Here is a 7708-nt window from a genome sequence, read left to right on the forward strand (position 1 = left end):
AGGAGTGCAGACCATGACAATTTGACGTGCTCTGGGCTCCAGTCCCCAAGTGCCAGGGGCAGGAGTGAAGCCAACTGAACAAGGATAAATGTCACCACACAGGAATGGCTTACAGAAAAGTCCAGAAACTGGTGCTCCCTCATAGGGCTAGGACAAGGGTGAAAGAAGTGAGACATACACCCCAGATGCAAAATTTAGGATGTGCGTGCTCAGTCGTTAAGTCTCGTCCGATTCTTACAACCCCACGGACTGTAGCCCATCAGGCTTCTCTGTCTATGGGATTCTCCCGGCAAGGATACTGGAGTGGGTAGCCATTTCCTCCTCCAAAGAATCTTTCTGACCCAAGGATTGAACTTGCATCTCCTGCATTGGCAGGCAGATTCTTTTCCACCGAACAAGCAGGGAAGCCCACAAATTTTAAGCGAATGTCAGAAAACTCAGTCATCAAGATACATAATATTTTAATACAATATTATAAAATAACAGAAATTAATGCAAAAATCTTTGATGAGTAATGTATCACATGTTAATAAAGAAAACAATGACAGGATCAAACCCTGTACTCATTCAGCAGAGCCTTACTGTATTCTCCCAAATCCTCACCATGATGACATATAGCTTCAGGACTTCTCTACCAGCCCTCACACTTTCTTGGATGTGAATGCAGCATCTTTAGGACTTCAACAAGCCAGTGGTGGTTCCTGTGTTCCCTGACTTCTTAGGGGACAAACAATGCCTTCTCAAGCAGCTGGAGGACATTTTTCAGGCCCACTTCTCTGACTCGGGGCAAGGGAAATAACCAAGATGGTCAAACAGGATGTCTCCTTGTCAACAATGGAACTTGGGATAGCTGTTTCTGTGAAAGTGAAAGTGCTCAGTCTTGTTCAGTCATATCTGACTCTTTGTGACCCCATGGACTGTAGCTGGCCAGGCTCCTCTGTCCATGGGCTTCTCCAGAAAAGAATACTGGAATGGGTTGCCATGCCCCATCTGAGCTACCAGGGAAGCCCAGGGATATACATATATATGTATATGTATATGTATATATATATATATATATATATATATATATATATATACCTAATTCTCTTTGCTATACAGTAGAAACTAACAACATTGTAAAGCAACTATACTCCAATAAAGATTAATTTAAACAAATAAATAAATAAAAATATAGAGGCAAACTATTATACATAGGATGGATAAATAACAAGGTCCTACTCTAGAGCACAGGGAATCATATTCAATACCCTGTGATAAGCCATAATGGAAAACAACATGAAAAAGAATGTATAAGTGTGTGTAAGTGAATCACTGGGGCTTCCCTGATAGCTCAGTTGGTAAAGAATCCGCCTGCAGTGCAGGAGACCCTGGTTCGATTCCTGAATTGAGAAGATCCTCTGGAGAAGGGATAGGTTACCCACTCCAGTATTCTTGGGCTTCCCTTGTGGCTCAGCTGGTAAAGAATCTGCCTGCAATGCGGGAGACCTGGGTTTGATCCCTGAGTTGGGAATATCCCCTAGAAAAGGGAAAGGCTACCCACTCTAGTATTCTGGTCTGGAGAATTCCATGGACTATACAAATTTTTATTTGTATATTATATTGCAAAGAGTCAGACACGACTGAGTGACTTTCACTTTCATTAAGTGAATCACTTTGATGTACAGCAGAAATTAACACCATATTGTAAATCAACTATCTACATTCAATAAAAATTTTTAAAAAAACCAATGGATCTAGCAAGAGGTGCAAGTTCATATTACAATCCAACTGAAGTTGCCCTTTGATGCAGAATTATACACTTCCTGCATTCATTACCTTTCTCACTCTACAAATTCTCTGGTCACTCATCTCTATATCCACTGATCCATCCTTCCACTCCTCCATCCATCTACCCACCCATCCATCTATCCATTCATCCACCCACCCATCCATTTATCCTTGTTTCTAACCAAGCATCCATTTAGTCATTCAACCATAAAGCCATTTACGTATATATCCATCCATCTATCCTTTCATCCATTTATGCATCCCTATAGACCATCATCCACCCAAACCACTTAATCAACCCTCTGCTTACCTACTATGCAAAATCAGCATATGGGTGTGAAAAGAGCCCCATCACTTACCAGCACAATTAACTCTTCAAATCTAATTTCTTCATCTAGAAAGTGGGTGTGTGTCTTCTCAAAGAACCTTCATAGTGTTGTTATGAACATGAAAGAACAAGATCCATGTACATGGTAGTTATTATATTATTATGGCAATTATTATTATTGTAAGATGCTAAAGACAGAAAGAAATAAATCTGGTGAGGGGCCCAGTTTTCCAGCCAAGATGTTCACTCTGACAAGTGATTTGGAAAACCAGTTAAAGCCATAAGTAACAGCTATGGAAGGTATAAAATTCTGAGGGGATGAGAGGTGTGACCAGCAGATCTGGTTTAAAGAAAAAGGACAAATGAAGGTGGGCTGAGCAGTGATCCCTAGAACAGTAAGCAGGAGGCAATCTTTTTTTTTTCTTTTGGCCCCACCATGAGACATGCAGGATCTTAATCCCCTGATTAGGGATTGAACCCATGTCCCCTGCCATGGCAGGCAGGTTCTTTGCCACTGAGCCACCTGGGAAGCCCCAGATGCCCACTTTGTGGCGAACTCTGGACTCAGTTGGCCAGGAGTTCAAACCCCAGCACTCTTAGGTATTAGCTGTGGGGCCATAGCTACTTAAGTGCCTCTCTCATCTCATCTCTATCTTAGGAGGGGAAACAGAGAGAATTAAGAAAGTTTATTCACGTAGAGTACGCACACTGAGTCTAACACATCCCTAGAGGAGGTTGTTGAAAAAAATTTACGCAACATGAGAGTTGAAAGTTAAGCTTTATTTGGGTCAAAATGAGGACTGCAGCCTGAGAGAGCACCTCAGAGCTCCTAGAAACTGCTCCAAGGAGGCGGGGAGGGAGCCAGGTTATACAGAAGTTTTGCAACAAAGGGCAGATAATCAGAAGTCAAAAGGAAAGAAAAAATAGATATCCCAAGTTAAGGAATTAAGCGGTTTTCCATGTACGGGGAGATGCAAGAGTCTGGGCTCACTGAAATCATCCTTGATGTGCACCTCAGCTGTCTAGGGCCGGTATCCTGTGTTTGAACATCCTGTTTCCCAGGGCTGCAGTCTGATGGCTTTGAGATGGCACATGTTCTTTCCTTCCTGAGTTTCCCAAGGCTCACCAGCTTACACCAGACTGTGATATCCTTTGTTTACTGATAAGGCAGGAAATATTTCATTTCTCAAGGTAGTGACTCCTGGGTGTGGAGGATGAGACCTGCTGTCCCCTCTCAGCCTGCCCAGCCTCCCAGAAATGCAGCAAGTAGGCACTGGAACCTGAGACCACACACGCCCAGCCCTCTGTCCCCAGAGGCACCAGTCAGCCTGGGCATGTCACCTGCTATACTAGTTTCTGGTTGCTGTGCACAAGATCACCACAAATGTAGGCACTTAAAACAACGCAAATTTATGACCTCACATGTAGAGAAGTCCACATTGTCAACTACAAATTGGCACTTGCCATCCACCTCTACAAGGATTAAATCATGTGTTTCTGCAGCTGCTGACCTTCCACACCCCCGGAAAGGCATTCAGGGTGGAGAGCAGAAATGAGGCACGCTGTACTTGGGGGTGGAGAGTGGAAACTGGCAGGACAGGTCTTTAGATAGTTAATTATTTTCAGGAGCCATTTTGATAAGCTCAATTCTTGTGTCTCCTCATATTTAGAAAAGCAGTAAATTCCTTCATGGTGATATCTGTTCCCCATGACTAGCAGAAAAATATATGCTTGATTGCACATACTCCCCCTTCCCCAAAATCATGTCTATATTGACCTTCCCCCCGCTGCCTCTTTGGAGCAGTTTCTCAGAGCTATCTGAGGTGCTGACTCCCAGACCCCAATTAAGCTTAACTCACAATTCTCATATTGTGCTTTTTTTTTTTTTTAAGTCAACCACGTGACTTTGGCCAGTTCCTCTCCAGGTCTCACACAGCTGAAAGCAACGGATCAGTGAGGCTGCCTTCTTTTCTAGTGGAAGTGGTGGAGATGAATCTGCTTCCAAGTTTATTCAGGTCATTGGCAGAATTCAGCTCCACATGATTGCTGGACCAAGGTCTCCATTTCCTTACTGGTTGTGCACTGGGGTCATTCTCAGCTCCTAGAGGCCAATCACCTTCATTGGCTCATGGCCCCCATCAAAGTCAGCAATGGCAGGGACGGTCTTTCTTTCTTTCTTTTTTCTATAATTTAATTTAAATTTATTTGTTTTTAATGGGAGGATAATTGTTTTACAATATTGTGTTGGCTTCTGCCATACATCAACATGAATCAGTCATAGGTATGTGCATGTCCCCTCCATCTTGAACCTCTCTCCCACCTCCCACCCCTTCCCACTGCTCTAGGTTGTCACTGCTGCTAAGTCGCTTCAGTCATGTCCGACTCTGTGCGACCCCACAGACGGCAGCCCACCAGGCTCCTCTGTCCCTGGGATTCTCCAGGCAAGAACACTGGAGTGGGTTGCCATTTCCTTCTCCACTAGGTTGTCACAGTAGAGTCTTTTTCATGGTTCGAAGTTCTCTGACCTCCCCCTGCCTCCTTCCTCTGACCCTTCTGCTTTCATCTGTTGCTTGAAAGGACCCCCATGATTACATCAGGGCTCTTCAGCTAATCCAGGATAATCTTTCAAAGTCAGCTGATTGGAAGCCTTCATTCCACCTGCAAAGTCCCTTCCCAGCTCTGTGTAGATCATGTTTGATCAAATAACCAAGGCACGGAAACTAGAATTCTGCCTGCCACCCCTGGCTCAGGGCTCTGTTGCCAGCACCAGTCCTCAACCTCCCTCTGTAGGAGCACAGCGAACCAGCACTGCAGAGAAGCCCGAGCAGAGGTGATGCCCAGCCGGAGCCAGAGGAGCCGATGAACTCACCATGCAAGCAGGTGCAGGCAGTGAGGGACAGAGACAGAACCCAAAACTGAGCCCACATCTGGGTGAATCACTATTACAGTGCCATGTCTGAGGCCAGTGTTTCACCTATAACTAAAGTGTACGGATGTGACAGTTGGTCCGTAAAAAGGCTGAGAGCTGAAGAATTGATGCTTTTAAACTGTGGTGCTAGAGAAGATTCTTGAGAATCCCTTGGACAGCAAGGAGATCAAACCAGTCCATCCTAAAGGAAATCAACCCTGATATTCACTGAAAGGACTGATGCTGAAGCTGAAACTCCAATACTTTGGCCACCTGATGCGAAGAGCCAACTCATTGGAAAAGATCCTAATGCTGGGAAGGATTGGGGACAGGAGGAGAAGGGGGCGACAGAGGTTGAGATGGTTGGATGGCATCACCCACTCAATGGACAGGAGTTTGAGCAAACTCCAGGAGGAGTGAAGGACAGGGAAGCCTGGTATGCTGCAGTCCTTGGGATTGCAAAGAATTAGACATGACTTAGTGACTGAACACACACACAAAGTGTAAATCTGTATTTAACCACTGTGGAAGGCAGCACACCTACCCCCATTTCACAGATGAGGAATCTGAAACCTCATGTGAGAGAACTACCAGTTTAGGTCATACAGTGAATGTGTGACAGGACTAGAACCAAACATGACCCTAAAACTGATCAGGCCAGTGCCGTTCGTGTTTCGGGCCTTCCTGAATGATCCACCAAGGAGGGTCACTGGGGACCCGGCACAGGGAACAAGTTTGGGGTCCGAAGTCTAATATTAAGGCCCTCAGCCCTGCCACTCTCTGGGTGGCTTGGATGGACAGAAAGAGGAGCGGTTCCTGCACAGCTGAAGGATAGAACCTTGCAGAGACTGGCCAGGTTTATCCCAAGGCCAGGGGCTTGAATTTCCAAGTGGCAGCAACCATGCAGGGTCATTCCTCAGACAGTTGCCTTAAAGCATACCCAAGGGGAGGCCCAAGGGGCATCCAGACAAGGGCTGATTTATAAACTGATAAAGATCTGCTTTATCTGAAAAGACAGTGTCCTATGGCACTGCTAATCTTCATGCAGATTCAGTGTCCACCCAGAGGCACTGAGCGACCACCATGAGGCCCTGTAAGTGCAAATTCGCGGGCTGTACCCATACAGGTCAAATCCAGGACAGAGGAATCTGCTCCCCCGGGGGGCCGCACAGGCAGAGTCAGGCAGAGATGGAGGTTTCCTCCTGTCTGAGGCGGGGAGAGGGCTCAGGTCTGATGGGCCAGTGCCAACAGGCTCTGCCGCACCAAATGCCTAGGCCTCCAGAAGAGCAGAGTGAGCAATCGTGGTACTGGGAAGCACACTTACTGGCAACATTAGCATCAATGCTTGGAGCCTCAGTTTCCCCATCTGTAAGATGGAAGGGCAACAACCTGCCCCTTGGCAAGGTGATGATGTAAGTGAACAACCTGGCCCCACTGGGTGCTTGACAGGTTGCTGCAGGCAGGTCTAACTGCCCTCTCCTCTCCCTTGAAGCAGTCAATCCCTGAGCACACTGCCTTAATTGGAAATGTTCCTGGACTCTTTTTTTTTTTTCATTTATTATTATTAGTTGGAGGCTAATTACTTCACAACATTGCAGTGGGTTTTGTCATACATTGACATGAATCAGCCATGGAGTTACATGTATTCCCCATCCCAATCCCCCCTCCCACCTCCCTCTCCACCCGATTCCTCTGGGTGTTCCCAGTGCACCAGGCCCGAGTACTTGTCTCATGCATCCCACCTGGGCTGGTGATCTGCTTCACTATAGATAATATACATGCTGTTCTCTCGAAACATCCAACCCTCACCTTCTCCCAGAGTCCAAAAGTCTGTTCTGTACATCTGTGTCTCTTTTTCTGTTTTGCATATAGGGTTATCATTACCATCTTTCTAAATTCCATATATATGTGTTAGTATGCTGTAATGTTCTTTATCTTTCTGGCTTACTTCACTCTGTATAATGGGCTCCAGTTTCATCCATCTCATTAGAACTGATTCAAATGAATTCTTTTTAATGGCTGAGTAATATTCCATTGTGTATATGTACCACAGCTTCCTTATCCATTCATTTGCTGATGGGCATCTAGGTTGCTTCCATGTCCTGGCTATTATAAACAGTGCTGCGATGAACATTGGGGTGCACGTGTCTCTTTCAGATCTGGTTTCCTCAGTGTGTATGCCCAGAAGTGGGATTGCTGGGTCATATGGCAGTTCTATTTCCAGTTTTTCAAGAAACCTCCACACTGTTCTCCATAGTGGCTATACTAGTTTGCATTCCCACCAACAGTGTAAGAGGGTTCCCTTTTCTCCACACCCTCTCCAGCATTTATTGCTTGTAGACTTTTGGATAGCAGCCATCCTGACTGGCATGTAATGGTACCTCATTGTAGTTTTGATTTGCATTTCTCTGACAATGAGTGATGTTGAGCATCTTTTCATGTGTTTGTTAGCCATCTGTATGTCTTCTTTGGAGAAAGGTCTGTTTAGTTCTTTGGCCCATTTTTTGATTGGGTCATTTATTTTTCTGGAATTGAGCTTCAGAAGTTGCTTGTATATTTTTGAGATTAATCCTTTGTCTGTTGCTTCATTTGCTATTATTTTCTCCCAATCTGAGGGCTGTCTTTTCACCTTGCTTATAGTTTTCTTTGTTGTCACACCTGGACTCTTACACATCCTATTCTTGTTTTTTTTTTTTTTTTTT

The sequence above is a fragment of the Odocoileus virginianus genome, chromosome 16 (genome assembly GCF_023699985.2).
Source record: "Odocoileus virginianus isolate 20LAN1187 ecotype Illinois chromosome 16, Ovbor_1.2, whole genome shotgun sequence".
Lineage (NCBI taxonomy): Eukaryota > Metazoa > Chordata > Mammalia > Artiodactyla > Cervidae > Odocoileus > Odocoileus virginianus.